The 16,698-nt window shown below is 40.2% G+C and overlaps 1 protein-coding gene and 1 non-coding gene across 2 annotated transcripts in view; both read left to right on the top strand.

The window, feature by feature from the left end:
- HOMER1 (homer scaffold protein 1) overlaps positions 1 to 16,698 on the top strand; it is a 141,483-nt gene that overhangs the window by 29,796 nt on the left and 94,989 nt on the right. The gene's annotated exons all lie outside the window — the stretch shown is intronic.
- Positions 15,330 to 15,465, top strand: LOC135275026 (small nucleolar RNA SNORA21). Its single transcript, XR_010342749.1, has one exon. It is a non-coding gene; the product is annotated as a small nucleolar RNA SNORA21 (small nucleolar RNA).

Below are 16,698 nucleotides of genomic sequence, written 5' to 3'. Positions count from 1 at the left end.
TTCTTGGGCTCAGGCGATCTGCCTGCCTCCGTCTCCCAAAGTGCTGGGATTACAGGCATGAGCTACCACACCCAGCCAATTTTTTGTATCTTCAGAAGAGGTGGAGTTTTACCATGTTGCTCAGGCTTGTCTTGAATTCCTGCGCTCAAGCGATCTGCCTGCCTTGGCCTCTCAAAATGCTGGGCTTACAGGTGTGAGCCACCATGCCTGGCCATGTATTCTTTTAAATATTCTTGAGCTTTGTTCTGAGACTCAGTGAAGTTGCTTGGAAATAGTATGATGTTTTCAAAGCTTGCTTTTAAGCTGTATTGTGTGGGACCAGAGCAACCTTTTACTCTACAGCTAATTTTAGCTCACTACTGAGGAGATGCCTTTATGGAAACTTTACCCAATGTCCCATGTCCTTTCCCTTCTGGCTGGATGAACATGAACTGTTTCTTGTTTTATGTGAGTCCTGAGGATTGTTCTACTTGCTCTTCCTAGTGGTTCTTCTCCGGACTTAGACTGTCTTATCAAAGGTATATACTGATCACTAAGCTGAAAACATGAGAAGAATCCTCTATCGATTTCGAGTGCTTTTTCTGTGCAGCTCACCTGCGTTCAGCTCCCTTCTCTTTAATACTCGGTCCTGCAGATTTTAGCTGCCTTACCTCTCCAAATGTTCAACCTTGTCTTAAACTCAGTGCTTTGTTATGACTCCCTTTCCCGTGCTGTGGTCTGGAGCCCTCTCCAGTCAGTAAGCGAGAGTATTTGTAGGGCAAGGTTATTTCCTGTCTCTCAGAGATCGCAGTGCTGTGCTATTTTGCAGTGTCTGAAAACTTGTTTCGTATATTTTGTCTAGTGTTTTAGTTATTTAAGGTGGGAGGATACATCTGGTACTCCATAACTATCTGGGGGTAGACTCTTAAAATACCACAGATAAAAATAAAGTTGTAGGCCGGGCGTGGCGGCTCACGCCTGTAATCCCAGCACTTTGGGAGGCTGAGGTGGGCAGATCACTTGAGGTCGGGAGTTTGAGACTAGTCTGACCAACATGGAAAAACCCCGTCTCTACTAAAAATACAAAATTAGCCAGCCGTGGTGGTGCATGCCTGTAATCCCAGCTACTCGGAGGGCTGAGGCAGGAGAATCGCTTGAACCCGGGAGGCAGAGGTTGCATGAGCCGAGATCGCACCATTACACTGCAGCCTGGGCAACAAGAGTGAAACTCCGTCTCAAAAATAAAGTTATAACTGTGACGTGTCAGGAAGGAGAAATAACTGGTGCTGTGAGAGTGTTTACTTGGAGAATCTGAAAGTGCGGCCCATTAATCATTCCATACCTAAGTGTTGAAAGAAAAAGCAATTAAGAAGATGGAAAGTGTGAAATGTAAATGTGTTGTAGATAGATCTGTATCATAAATGATTAGTAATCACTAATATAGATTATTGCTTTATGTGGGGCAAATAGAGCATTGTGATGGTTGGAAAGTATCTTTTTGTTCTGTTTCTTTGCATCATTCTTTGATGACACATCACACATTGTAACTTTTGATTATTTAGTAGTCTGCCTCCCCTCCCAACTAGACCATTAATTTGACAAGACTAGGACCTGTCTGCTTTAATTGACATTGTGTCTAACATAAGACACAAGTAGATAGTCAATAAATAAATGTTGAAGGAATGACTAAGACCATGTTTCATACTTGAGGGTTTTCAGTTAAGCAAAGTTTGTTTGCGTGAGCAAAGTTAAAATTCTCAGTTTGTAAAAGGGCCTGGCCTAATCGAAGAAATAAAATATTTTCTAACATTTACATGGAAGTACAATAATTTACAGGGCATAGGGCTGTCTTGGAGTGAGAAAATAGAATGTATTTTGCCAGCATGACAGTAACAAAGATTTATAATTTATGAGATTTTTGAGTTGGTCATTGAGTTATTTAGAAGTAAAGAAAGAAGAAATTTAAGTTTAGTTTTTTTTTTTTACCAGATACCTTTTTTTCTTTGGCAGTAGTGAAAGATTATGGGCTTTGGAGTTAGTCTTGGATTTTAATCTCAAGAATACCAATACTAGCTGTGACCTTTGGCTAGTTATTTAAACTGCTCCCTCCTCCAACAAGTCTCATTATCATTATTTTCTACTTTTATATCTTAGAGTTGTTTGAAATATATATATATATATATATATATATATATATGGTGTTTACATGTAATAGGAATTCAACAAAATGTTTCTTTCTCCACCTTTTCAGATGTTTTATTTTTGTAACAGTTGCTGCTGCTACTTTTCATTGTTTTATTATTTAAAAAATTTTTCTTCTTGTTTCTTATTCTCTGGTTGAATTTCATTATTTTTATTTTTGCCTCTGAAACAGTGCTACTTCTAAGTGACATGTTGGTTTGCTGTTTAGTGAAAAGAGAAAAATACACTTACCACTCAACTGTACTTGTTACTTTTGAATAATTGCTATAACTTGTCCCATGACAGTAATTTGTTGTTCTTGAGCTTTAATTTTCATCAGATTACATTGCAGTTGAAGATACCCAGTTGGCAAACATACTGCCTAAAATTGCTTTAATAAGTATAAAGTTTTTATTAAGAGCTTATGCTGGTTTTCAGTCATTGTATCACTATTAAACATTCTTAATAAAAAACACGTAATAGAATTTAGAATAATTCTAGGTGGTGGAGAGTTGATAGATTTTAACTGGATGAAGGTTCTATCACTATTATTGTATTAGTTTCCTGTATCTACTATAACAAATTACACAAACTTGGTGGCTTAAGACAACACACATTCATTCTTATATAGTTCTAGAGTGCAAAACTATGAAAGCAGTTTAACTGAGCTGAAATCAAAGTGTCAGAATCCCGCACTCCCTCAGGAGGCTGTAGGGGACAATGGTTTCCTTGACTTTTCTAGCTTCTAGAACTGCATTCCTCGTTCATGGCCTCTCCTTTCATCTTCAAAGCTAGCACATGGACTCTTCAGATCTGTATCTCCTTCATCATATCAGCTTCTGTAGCTAAATGTCCCTTTGCATCCCTCTTTTGAGGATAGTTATGATTACATTTAGGGCCGGCCTGGCTAATCCGGGGTAATCCTCCACCTCAAGATCCTTAACTTAATCACATCTGCAAAATCCCTTTTGCCAAATAAGGCAACATCCACAGGTTCTACATATATATAAAGTTCTAGATTTCTTTGGGGGCCACTATTCAGCCTTCTACACTCATTTGAAGGGGCTATCAACAAATCTGATTTTTCAAACGTTAGAGTGTTTTTTATGCAGCCCTACATTTAAAAGTCTGTCAATTTATTGAAGTCTTCTGTTGATCTTCCCTCTTCTATTTGAGGTTTCACCCAGCGAAGTATGTTTTTCCTTCTTTGCTTGTATCACAAATATTTAGTTGTGATGATTCAGAAGAAAAAAAACCTACCTTAAAAGTTGCATCATTTTCAAAGAACTAATAATAAGTACTTTCTAAAATAGGCCATAGTAAAATTTATTTTTATAGAATCCAGGCTTGTTTTTTTTTTTGTTTTGTTTTTTTGAGGCGGAGTCTTGCTCTGTCACCCAGACTGGAGTGCAGTGGCATGATCTCAGCTCACTCTAACCTCAGCCTCCTAGGTTCAAGTGATTCTCCCGCCTCAGCCTACTGACTAGCTGGGATTTCAGGCACCTGCCATCATTCCCAGCTGATTTTTGTATTTTTGAAGAGACGAGGTTTCACCATGTTGGCCAGGCTGGTCTTAAATTCCTGACCTCAGGTGATCTACCAGCCTCTACCTCCCAAAGTGCTGGGATTACAGGCGTGAGCCACCGCACCTGGCCAGAATCCAGGCTTTCTGACCACATGTGTGCATGCCTATATTTGTGTTTGTAGTAATCCTGTAATGACTCAGAAAGCTTTTACAAAATATATACAACTTCCCCACAAGTACAATTAGTAGAGAATTAAATTTTTAAAACTAAAGCAAGTTGTTTTCCTGGAAAAACTTCTTTATCAGAGACTGAGGAGCGTGGACTAGCTATGACATTTTATCTTAATGCATTTTGGGATGTTGTGAAATAGTGATACTATGGTTGTTTTGTTGTTGTTGTTTTGTTTCTGTTTTTGTTTTTGTTTTGAGACACAGTCTGTCACCCAGGCTGGAGTGCAGTGGTGCAATCTTGGCTCACTGTAACCTCTACCTCCCAGGTTCAAGCTATTTGCCTGCCTCAGCCTCCCAAGTAGCTGGGATTATGGGCGCCCACCATCATGCCCTGCTTATTCTTGTATTTTTAGTAGATACGGGATTTCACCATGTTGGTCAGGCTGGTCTTGAAGTCCTGACCTCAGATGATCTGCCTGCCTCAGGCTCCCAAAGTGCTGGGATTACAGGCGTGAGCCACTATGCCCAGCCTATGGTTGACTTTTGACAGATTGGAATTATTATTTTGAATGACATTTTAAGGGAAATTAAGGTCATTGCACATAGCATGAGTTTAAAAATAATCCAGGTTGTTTGGCAAACTTTTTAGTACTTTATATTTCTAACTAAATTCTAAAGCTTTCCTTTGAACCATCTAGCAAAATTTTCATTGGCCAGTTTAACAAGTCTTGGCATGTTACAGGCCTCTTTATCCTTCTATAATCTGAACACCATGCATAAAGGTATTAATTATTATTATCAAGAGTTTCTGAAATGAGAGTATAGTAAGTATTTCAATGCATGTGAGATTTGTTGGAGTTCTACAGCAAAGGTATATTGAAATCAGTACAGAACAGTAATAGAACTCTGATTTTGGAACCAGAAGATGTGGTTTCTAATCCTGACTCTCTAAATGCCTTGTTGTAAGTATAAAAATGGTCTTGTTCAAATGCCGTTTCTACTTCCCAAGACTGATTATGAATACAATTGATAGTCCATGCTAACTGAAAATAATTTATTGTACCAATGCAGACATTTTTAGCATTTTGTTATTCAGTCTGTGGCGTACCTTTAGGTATACTTTCATCATCTTTTCTCTGCTGACATTTCTTACCAAGGAAGGAGAAAATAAAACCATGATAAGGACTGATTAAAAAAAGTCGTGTGAAGCATGCTTACAACTCCTGGCTAAACTTAGATTTAGAATTTATCTTGGACCTGTTTTCTATCTCTTCTTTGCTTTTATTACAATTTAAAGGTGGTTGTACTAAAGCATCCATGTCATTGTCTTCTCTCAAATTGCTTTTTTTTTGCTCTCCATTTGCTTGGTAAATCTTCCTACATCCCTTTATTTTGAGCCTTTGTGTATCCTTGCATGTGAGATGGGTTTCCTGGATATAGCACACCAATGGGTTTTGGCTTTTTATCCAATTTGCCGGTCTGTGTCTTTTGATTGGGGCATTTAGCCCATTTACATTTAGGGTTAATATTGTTATGTATGAATTTGATCCTGCCATTTTGATGCTAGCTGGCTGTTTTGCCCCTTAGTTAATAAGGTTTCTTCATTGTGTTGATGCTCTTTACCATTTGGTATGTTTTTGGAGTGGCTGGTACTGGTTGTTCCTTTCTATATTTAGTGCTTCTTTCAGGAGCTCTTGTAAAGCAGGTCTGGTGGTGATGAAATCTCTGAGTACTTGCTTGTTCATAAAGGATTTTATTTTTCCTTCACTTATAAAGCTTAGTTTGGCTGGATATGAAATTCTGGGTTGAAAGTTCTTTTCTTTAAGGATGTTGAATATTGGCCCCCACTCTCTTCTGGCTTGTAGGGTTTCTGCTGAGAGATCTGCTGTGAGTCTGATGGACTTCCCTTTTTGGGTAACCCGACCTTTCTCTCTGGTTGCCCTTAGCATTTTCTCCTTCATTTCTACACTGGTGAATCTGATGATTGTGTGCCTTGGGGTTGCTCTTCTTGAGGAATATCTTTGTGGTGTTCTCTGTATTTCCTGGACTTGAATATTGGCCTGCCTTGCTAGGTTGGGGAAGTTTTCCTGGATAATATCCTGAAGAGTATTTTCCAGGTTGGATTGATTCTCTCCGTCACATTCAGGTACACCTATCAAACGTAGATTAGGTCTTTTCACACAGTCCCATATTTCTTGTTGACTTTGTTTATTCCTTTTTACCCTTTTTTCTCTAATCTTGCCTTCTCGTTTTATTTCATTGAGTTGATCTTCGACCTCTGATATCCTTTCTTCTGCTTGGTCAATTTGGCTCTTGAAACTTGTGTATGCTTCGCAAAGTTCTCGTGTTGTGTTTTTCAGCTCCATCAATTCACTACTATTCCTCTCCAAGTTGTTTATTCTTGAAAAAAATCTTTTTTCAAGATTCTTAGTTTCTTTGCATTGGGTTAGAACATGTTCTTTTAGCTCACAGAAGTTTCTTATTACCCACCTTCTGAAGCCTGATTCTGTCAATTCATCAGACTCATTCTCTCTCCAGCCTTGTTCCCTTGCTGGCGAGGAGTTGTGATCCCTTGTAGGAGGAGAGGTGTTCTGATTTCGGGTGTTTTCATCCTTTTTGCACTGGTTTCTTCCCATCTTTGTGTATTTATCCACCTGTCATCTTTGTAGTTGTTGACTTTCAGATTGGGTCTCTGAGTGGATGTCCTGTTTGTTGATGATGAAGTTATTTCTTTCTGTTTCTTACTTTTCCTTCTACCAGTCAGGCCCCTCTGCTGTAGGACCGTTTAGATCCGCTCCAGGCCCTGCTTGCCTGGGGATCACCTGCAGCAGCTGCAGAACAGTAAGATAGTTCTTCTGCTATCTTTGTCCCTGAAGGATACCCACCTGATGTCAGTCTGAGCTCTCCTTTATGAGGTGACTCTTTGGATATACAGGGGTCAGGGAGCTGCTTGAGGAGATAGTCTGTCCTTTATAGGAGCTCAAGGGCTGAGCTGTGAGCTCCGTCGTTCATTCAGAGTTGCTGGGCAGGTACGTTTAAGTCTGCTGCAGCTGAACTCAACCCCCTTTTTTTATCCCCAGGTGCTCTGTCCCTGGGAGTTAGGGCTTTATTTATGAGTTTCTGTTGTGCTGCTGGCTTTTTTCAGGGCTGCCCTGCCCAGTGAGGAGGCAGCCTACTCACTATCTGCCTGCAGAGGCTTTGCTGAGCTGCTGTGGGCTCCGCCCAGCTGCCATGTGAACTTCCCTGCAGTCCTGTTCATACGGGTGTAGTTAGAACTGCCTCAGCAATGGCGGCCCACCTCTGTAATGGCAGACACTCTCTGTAATGGCTGGCTGCCTTGGCAACAGCAGGCTGCCTCAGCAATGGCTGACTACCTCCGTAGTGATGGAGTTCCTCGGTAATGGTGGATGCCCCTCCCCCACAGAGCTGGACTGTCCCGAGTTCAGTTGTATTTGCTGTGAAACTCTCAATCCAGAGCATTTCCCATTGCTGTTTTTTTGTGGGGGTGGGACCAGCCGAGCCTGATCATCTGGCTCCCTGCCTCAGAGCCTTTTTTGTTGTCTCCCAGGTGTTCCAGTCACCTGTTGAAAAGGCACCAGTATGTGTGTGATTTCCTGTGCAGTGACCCACTGCACCAGCTGAAACAGCCGCGCTGAGATTCGTGGCGCTTTTTTGCCCGGGAATCTCCTGGCCTGGCTCCCTGTTTCAGTCCCCTTTTCTATCAGTTGAATGGGCGACTGTGTCTTCCCTGAGCTCCAATTGCCAGCTAAAACGGTGCCTGGACCCTTGTATTTTGTACGGAGAACCGCCGAGCTGGGTTGCTGGCCAAAACAGCTGCTCCGGCTGAAATAGCCGCGCTGGCCAAAACAGCTGCGCTGGCAACCCGTGGGGCTCCTCTGCCTGGGAATCTCCTGGTCTGTGGGCAATAAAAATCTGTCTGGAAATGTGGTGTCCACTCACCCTCCGTGCTTTCGCTGGTAGCTGCAATCCTGAGCTGCTCCTAATCGGCCATCTTGGATCTCTTTCCTGGCTCATAACTTTCATAGTCTTTGTTACAGTCTATATAATGTTGTTACACTGTTGGGGTGCTTTAGGCCTCAGAAGCAGTTCTCAGGAAATAGAATTTCTCTCTGACCTGTTTTTTTGTCCTCCTTTTGACCAGATCCTCATTTCAGAGAGGGTCCTGCCCCATACTCTAGAGAGAGGAATGTGCACAGAAAGGCCAGAAAAATCTGAAGAGACAGGCCTCATTGGTTTTTTCAATCAGTTTATTAGCATTAAATTACACCGTTTTTGTCCAATCACATTTTGACATGGTTATCCATGCTTCATTCATGGCTATCCAGTGAAGTCTCCATAAAAGGCCCAAGACAACAGGATTTGGGAACTTCTAGGTAGCTAAATGTGTGTGGAGGTTCCTGGAGGGCAGCATGCCTAGAGAGAGCCTGGAGTCTTCACATCCTTTCCCCCTTTTGCCCTACACATTTTTTTCATCTATATTCCTTTTAATATCCTCTATAATAAACCAGTAAATGTCAGTGTTTCCCTGAGTTGTATGGCTGTTCCAGCAAATTAATCGAACTCAAAGAGGGGGTTGTAGAAACCCCAACTCAAAGCCAGTTGGTCAGAATTTCTGGAGACCCAGAGTGGCAACGAGTGTCTCAAGAGAGGGCAGTTTTGGGGGACTGAGCCCTCAGCCTATGCAATCTGACACTATTTCCAGGTAGATAGTGTCTAAATTAAATTAGAGGACACCCAGCTGGTGTCTACTACAAAAATGATTGCTTGTTGGTTGGTGGGGAGAAATTCTCCACATTTAGTCACAGTCTTTTGTTTGTGTTAATTGTTGTTGTGGTGTGAGGGAAAAAAATAAAGCTTGAGTTCGTGTTTTTTCCACTCAGAATTGTTTTCTTAGAACCCTTTCATTTTCATCATTTCAATTGGAAGACATGTGGAAAGGAGGAGAGATGAGCAATGCCATCAATGCAGATGGCAGATTCCTGAGTGATGTTGATGACTGGATTCCTATTTACATAGTATTTGGGGGCTTTGTGCTATTACTATTGTCAGGTATGATATTTCAGTAACAGCACTGAGAGAACTGTGAAGAGCATGGTACTAGCATCCAGACTAAGTGACAAGTTATTGATAGATCTTCATAATTATCTCTCTACTGAATTTTATTGACAGTGGGATAGTACAGCAACATAATTATGATTACTTTTAAGGGTACCTGAGTATTTTCATGAGGTGTATATATGTGCCCTGATAACACATTTTATCTGTATTTTGAAGGCAGTTTGTGTTATAGTACTTCATTGGAGTGATAGTGTGGTTTGGAAGGCTCTGAAAGCTTATTTTCAGTCATTACAATTATTCTAGTTTTTGAGTCTTCCTTCTGCAAGGGAAAGTAATCTGTTTGATGAATGATCCCACTTCTGTAACAGATTATAAAAAATAATAATAGTTTTAGCCTTTTGAGGCTTTGAGACTGGAAGTTGGTTGTTCATTCCAAAGCATCTCATATTTGCTTTAGACATTGGCTAGATCTTATCACATGTGGTATTCTGAGAAGGATGACATGATAGAATATTTTGATAAAATAGGAGGTACAAAAATACCTTCTACTTTTCCCCTGCTATTCTTCTCATCTGGATTTGGTTTCTTTCAGGCCAAAAAAAAAAAAAAAAAAAAAAAGTCTAAGCATTTAATTTTTTCAGCATTTATTGAACACCTTGCATGGGTCAGGCATGAGTTTGCTAACAGCAGCAAACTCTCAGGTTTACGTGATAAAAGAATTATTCTCCCATCCAGTGACTCAGTATAAGATAAAGATATGGACCCTAGGGTCAGACTGTATGCCGGCTCTATAATGTGTCATCTTGAGAGGTTATATACTGTCTCCATGCTTCAGGTTCCTCATCTTCAAAAGGGGGATAGTAGTAACTACTTCATAAAGGCCGAGAGTTCAGTAACACAGGCACAGTGCTTAGAACAGTGTCTGACCACATAGTAAACTCTTTAAAATGTTAATTATAGCCAGAGAATGTACCACATATCCATTTTATAAGTTTAGGCCTTTGTCTTCAGATTTAAGAGTAGCATATTTAAATTAGTAAGTTTGAATTATGCAGCCTGTGGTTTCCTTCCTTTGGCACAAATGATGGAAGTTGTTGAGTAATTTGTGTGCTCATTAATATATGAAAGAAAAATTGCTGAGACATCACATAATTCCAACTGTAGAAGGTTAAAACTGTCATCAGCTTTTTTTTTCCTGTCACTGTTACTTTTTTGAGTTTGTCAATGATGGTTAAGCTATGCAGTTTTTATTATATTAGATCTGTAATCATTAAGTTTCTGCAGAGAATTTTTAATATTTTATAAAATCAGGAACAAGGTGAAACAGGATGGTTGAACACAATGTTGAAAAGAAAAAGATGAGTAAATGTAGCGGGAACCTGAGATGAGATCATTATGAGAGTGGAAAACGACCTGACTGAGTTTCTTGGCAAATGAGTGAGGAATGGATTGAGGTGTAGTCTTGTTTGAGTATAACAGCAACACACGATTTTTTTGCCTAGCACTGTCATTAAGATACTGAGTGGTGGCCGGGCATGGTGGCTCTTGCCTGTAATCCCAGCACTTTGGAAGGCCAAGGTGGGTGGAACCCAAGGTCAGGAATTTGATACCAGCCTGGCCAACATAGTGAAACCTCATGTCTGCTAAAAATACAAAACTTAGCCAGACATGATGGCGGGAGCCTGTAGTCCCAGCTACTCGGGAGGCTGAGGCAGGAGAATTGCTTGAACCCAGGAGGTGGAGGTTGCCGTGAGCTGAGATTGAGCCATGTACTCCAGCCTGGGCAACAAGAGTGAAACTCTGTCTCCAAAAAAAAAAAAAGAGATACTGAGTGGTATGGTGATCCAGTGGAAGTTTCTTTTATCAATCAATTCAAGAGCTTTAAATCTTAATTCAGTGAAAGCATCTTTTAGGGAATTGAGATAATCATAAATTTGCCATCTCACTATATTACTAATAAAGAGGGAAATAATTTTCGTCTTAAAAAGTTTAGAAAGGCCAGGAGCAGTGTGGCTCAGACCTGTAATCTCAGCTCTTTGGGAGGCCAAGGCAGGATGATCCGGATGATCCCTTCAAGCCAGGAGTTGTAGATCAGCCTGGAAAACAAAGTGAGACCCTGTCTCTACCAAAAAAAAGGTTGAGCATGATGGTGCACATCTTTAGTCCCAGCTACTTGGGAGGCTGACTAGGTAGGATCACGTAGCCTAGGAGTTCGAGGCTGCAGTGAGCTATAAACTATGAGCTGCTGTACTCCACCCTGGGTGACAGAGTCAGAGCCTGTCTCTATTTTTTTCTTTTTTAAAAAAGAAAGTTCAGAATACTTAACAGGCTCCTTAGTTAACAGGCTCTAAAACAAATACTTTTGCTCTTTCTGCCAAAGTACCTAAATAAATAACAGAAAAGAGAATACATTTAGGATATACTGGTGATAGGATAGTGTCAAATTCTTTGTAATGTTAGGGTATAACTTAGAAATTTACATAAACTTTGCATATTTCACCATAGTTTAGCCATACTTATTATTATTGGAATAAAATTTTTAAAATTACTGCCACTGATGTGAAATTGTTGCAGGGTGGTATGTTATGCTCATGCTGTTGTTTATAGTACCCTTGTAATTCTTATACCACTCCTTTCTCTTTTCTTAAGAAATAAGATTAACTTGTTCTTCTCAAATGTCTCAGAAGAGCACTTGATTGAAATTCTAGAACTCTTTTTCATGTAATGAGAGGCTGTTTTTGATTAACAAAGATTTAAGAGTAGGTATTACCACTTTGTCCAGACTCTGGGGCATGAATTTTTAAAGCACTAAAAATAACTGGTTCTTAAATGGTTGGATGAGGCAACCGAAATTGGAGTTCTAATATTAATATCATTGATTTAAATATTGTAAAATGTCTGCCAAATACAAAGACTTTAGTACAAGGGTGTCCAATCTTTTGGCTTCCCTGGGCCATGTTGGAAGAAGAAGAATTGTCTTGGGTCACACATATAATATACTAACACTAACGATAACTGATGAGTTTAAAAAAAAGAAAAAGAATCACAAAAAAGTCTGATAATGTTTAAGAAAGTTTACGAATTTGTGTTAGGCCACATTCAAAGCTGTCTGGGCTGTGTGCGGTGCACAGGCCATGGGTTGGCAAGCTTGCTTTAGTAGAATTGATACTTTTTCTATTTATAATTTGGGTCAGCTATTATTTATCTTTACTTGTTTAGTTAAACCATCTGTTATGCTGTGTTAGCTGGAGAACCAGTTAGGAATTTTTGTCCTGCTTTAGATGATTGTCTTCCTTAAAGTTGGTATTCATGGGATCCCTCAGGGCAAGGCTTGCTGGTTCACAATTAAAGCTATGTTGGTAGTTAAAGATTACTTTTGTAGGATAACTCTTAAGTATTATTAAACACTGCAGAGAGAATTCTGAACAGACACAGTTGATGGCAAAACTTCCATCAGTTGGAAATTTGTGGCTGATTTCTTTTGTAAGAAACATTCTCTGGACAAGAGTACCCCCAAATCTGTTTGCCAGGTGAATCTACTACCACTGGGGCTATAATTTTTTTTAATTATAAAAAATTATTTTAGAGACAGGGTCTCACTGTTGCACAGTCTGGAGTATAGTGGCACAATCATAGCACACTATAACCTCAAACTCTTGGCTAAAGTGATCGTCCTGCCTCAGCTTCCTGAGTAGCTGGGACATAGGCATGCCATGTCTGGCTATTTTTTATTTTTATTTTTAGTAGAAACAAGGTCTAACTACGTGGTCCAGGTTGGTTTTAAAGTACTGGGCTCAAGTGATCCTCCTACCTCAGCTTTCCATTCCAGGAATACAGGCATGAGCTACCACACCTGGCCTATGGCTATAATATTTTTAACTGGCATTTGCTTTGTGAAAAAATTTAAAGCATGTTGTATTCCGTAAAGTGCACAAATCTGCAGCTCAGTGGATATTTACCTATGTATTTATTTAAGACAACATTCCATTATCTGTGTTCTTAAAAGCAAGCAAATATATTGGATTAAAATTTGCTTAAAAAACAATTTTTCTGGCCGGGCGCGGTGGCTCAAGCCTGTAATCCCAGCACTTTGGGAGGCCGAGGCGGGTGGATCACGAGGTCGAGAGATCGAGACCATCCTGGTCAACATTGTGAAACCCCGTCTCTATTAATACAAAAAAATTAGCTGGGCACGGTGGCGCGTGCCTGTAATCCCAGCTACTCAGGAGGCTGAGGCAGGAGAATTGCCTGAACCCAGGAGGCGGAGGTTGCGGTGAGCCGAGATCGCGCCATTGCACTCCAGCCTGGGTAACAAGAGCGAGACTCCGCCTTAAAAAAACAAAAAAAAACAAAAAAAAAAAACAATTTTCTTATAAGTGTATGTTCACATAGAAAATTGAGATAAGAAAATATAAGTCACTTGTAATTCTACTGCCATGAACTCTAAACAATTTGATGTATAAACATTCATTTATTATTATCTGAATATCTAATATGTACCAGATATTTGAGATGCTGAGGATACAGCAGTGATTACAACAGTCAAAATCTTTGCCCTTGAGGAGATTACACTTACTTGGGGGAAAGGACAATAAATAAGAAAGTATGTTGTGTGTCAGATGGCGATAAGTACCGTGGGGAAGAGTAAGATAAATGAAGGGAAGAGGGGAGGGAGGCCTGGAAGGGGCTGTAATTTTTACATAGAGTGACCAAGAATAGCTCCACTTAGAAGGTAACATTTGAGCCAAGACCTGGAGGAGACAAAGGAAGGTGCTGGACAGGCCTGAAGGAAAAGAGCACTTCAGGCAAAGGCCTTGAAGGGGGCAGTGCCTGGAGTGTTTGAGAAACATCAGGAAGGCCACTGTGGCTGGAACAAAAGAGGGCAAAAGACAAATGAAGTTGGACAGGGAGCAGGGGGTCGTGTCCTCTAGTTCTCCCTCCTGGCTACATGTGAGAATTACCTTAGAGGCTCTTAAAAACCACTGATGCTGGGCTCCCCACCCAGGCCACTGATTCTGGGGGTAGAAGCTGATTTCTAATGTGTAGCCAGGGTTGAGAAACACTGGTACAAGGCCTTTAGGCCTTTTTTTTTTTTTTTTTTTTTTAATTGAGATGGAGTTTTGCTCTTATTCCCCAGGCTGGGGTACAAATGGCGCCATCTTGGCTCACTGCAACCTCCGCCTCCTGGGTTCAAGCGATACTCCTGCCTCAGTTTCCTGAGTAGCTGGGATTACAGGTACATACCACCATTCCCGGGTAATTTTTTGTATTTTTAGTAGAGATGGGGTTTCACTATGTTGGCCAGGCTGGTCTTGAACTCCTGACCTCAGGTGATCCACCCGCCTCGGCCTCCCAAAGTGCTGGGATTACAGATGTGAGCCACCACAGCCGGTCTCCTTTAGGCCATTTTAAGGACTTTGTATTTTACTGTTAGTGAGATGGGAAGCCTTTGGAGAGTTTTGAGGAATGATCTACCTGTGTTTTATTAGTTTAAAACTATATGTCAGGCCAGGCACTGTGGCTCACACCTGTAATCCCAGCACTTTGGGAAGCTGAGGCGGGCGGATCACGAGGTCAGGAGAGAGAGATCATCCTGGCTAACACAGTGAAACCCTGTCTCTACTAAAAATAAAAAAAAAATTAGCTGGGGGTAATGGCACACGCCTGTAGTCCCAGCAACTTGGGAGGCTGAGGCAGAGAATCGCTTGAACCTGGGAGGTGGAGGTTGGAGTGAGCCAAGATCACACCACTGCACTCCAGCCTGGGTGAGAGTGAGACTTCGTCTCTCAAAAAAACAAACAAAAAAAGCCCCTATATGTTATTGAATGTTCTGGACATACAGAAAAGGACCCATCATCCAATCCACTTTAATAAACTATCTGCATTTTGCCATGCTTGCTTTATCTTGCCTCCCCACTCCACTTTTTTTTCCCAGGGTATTTCAATGCTAGGTTGAGTTTTGAGAAGGATCGTTCTGGTCTCTGTGTTGAGAGAAGGGGAGGCAGAGCAAGGGCTGAAGTGTTTCTTGCATGTATTTTTTTCTTATGCTTTAGAGACGCATTTTTTTACAGTATCCACTAATTTATAAACTGTTTTCTTTACTGGACATTTTCTATCACTGGATATGCTACAACTTTGTTTTCTCATGGCTATATAATGGCTTTTGATATGCATTGCCAAGATGTTTTCTAGAAAGACTTTACTAATTTATCCTCCCACCGGCTGCTTTGGAAAGTGTCAGATTTCTTTAAGCTCTCACTAACATTGAATTCTGCCATTTAAAATGTTTTCTATTTTGACAGGTAAAAAAAGATAACTCATGGTTTTAATTTTAGTTCTTTGATGTCCAGTAAGGTTTAATTCCATTTTTATCTGCATTAAACACGTGGCTTCCCCCTTTTTAAAAGCACTCAATGGGCCTGTGGCTAATGACCTATTGAGCCGTCAAGAAAGGGGAGAATGAAAACACCGCTTTTGGGTGAAGTGGCAGCATGTTGTGTTGTTTTGCTTCAATCAGTGGTGTGACAAGGCGTTAAAAAAAAAAAAAGAGGCTTATATCATTTGCTAGCTGTGTGACTTGAAGTCACTCAGGAACCCTGTTTTCATACTGTAAGATGGGTGGTGTGTATCTGCTTCATAGAATTTTCATGAATATTAAATAGAAGCATTTCATATGCCAAGGTCTTTAACCTTTTGACCATAATCTGCAGTTAAAAAAAAATTCATCTTACATTGTGACCAGCATGTATAAATATATGGCTGAAAGTTTCTTGGAACAACATATATGTCCTCACCAAGTATGGTGCACTTCTGATAGTTTACAGTTTCATTCACTTTTAAAAATACCCCTTGTTAACCATTAAATAGATCATGACTCCCTGAGTTGTGACCTAGGGTTTGAGAAACATTGTAGTAAGCTTGTTTTGTTAAGGGGCCCATTTATCTATAGGATTACCTCTCTCAGGTAGCTCAGAAGTCAGTCTCTCCCTACTTCTAATAAAACTCACTTTCAGAAAAGCCAATAGGGAAAAGGCCTCCCACTTAGCTTATTGTATTCCTGTATCATATTTTTGGCTGGTGAAAAATGTTAATTGCTTTTCACAGTCAGAAAATGTATTTTGGTTTCTATGATGCCATGATGACTGGGTTGTATTAACACCACTTTTATGAAATAGATTGAATGCATCTAAGCACAAACACTACATCACTACAGGGATTATATTTGCAAGACCCCAAATTGAGACATTATCTGACAAAATAGTTTTGTCTATAGTTTTTGTTACATGAAAAGCTGACAAAAATAGAAAGTAACGTGGGGCAAGGTAGCTTGTGTCCAAAGTCCCAGTGGGAGGTTGAAGTCAGAGGATCCCTTGAGACCAGGAGTTCAAGTTCAGCCAAGGCAACATAACCTCATCTCTTTAAAAAAAAAAAAAAAAAAAAAAAAAAGAAGTCGCTTTTAGATATATTTAATACAGTCTCTTTTCAACAAAAAAACAAATATGAAACCTGGAATAATCTTGGGAAGTTGAGACTATATGAGTACCATACATAAAATAACAGATGCTACTCATTGGTAGACTTATAGCTGGATGACTTGAGGACCACACAGAAAAGACTTAGCCAGCTGTAAGCTGTGACTAGACAAAACTTGATCAGATGAAAGTTAAAGTCACTTTCAAGTATCAGGGATGCTGGATTGAAAAATGCATAGAGAAAGTGGGAAATTTACTGTTTGAAAAACACCCAGGAATTTAACTTATTTG

This window comes from Aotus nancymaae, unplaced genomic scaffold (genome assembly GCF_030222135.1).
Source record: "Aotus nancymaae isolate 86718 unplaced genomic scaffold, 86718_ANA_hifiasm-v0.15.2.pri h1tg000014l, whole genome shotgun sequence".
NCBI lineage: Eukaryota > Metazoa > Chordata > Mammalia > Primates > Aotidae > Aotus > Aotus nancymaae.
This window is presented reverse-complemented; position numbering and strand designations above follow the sequence as displayed.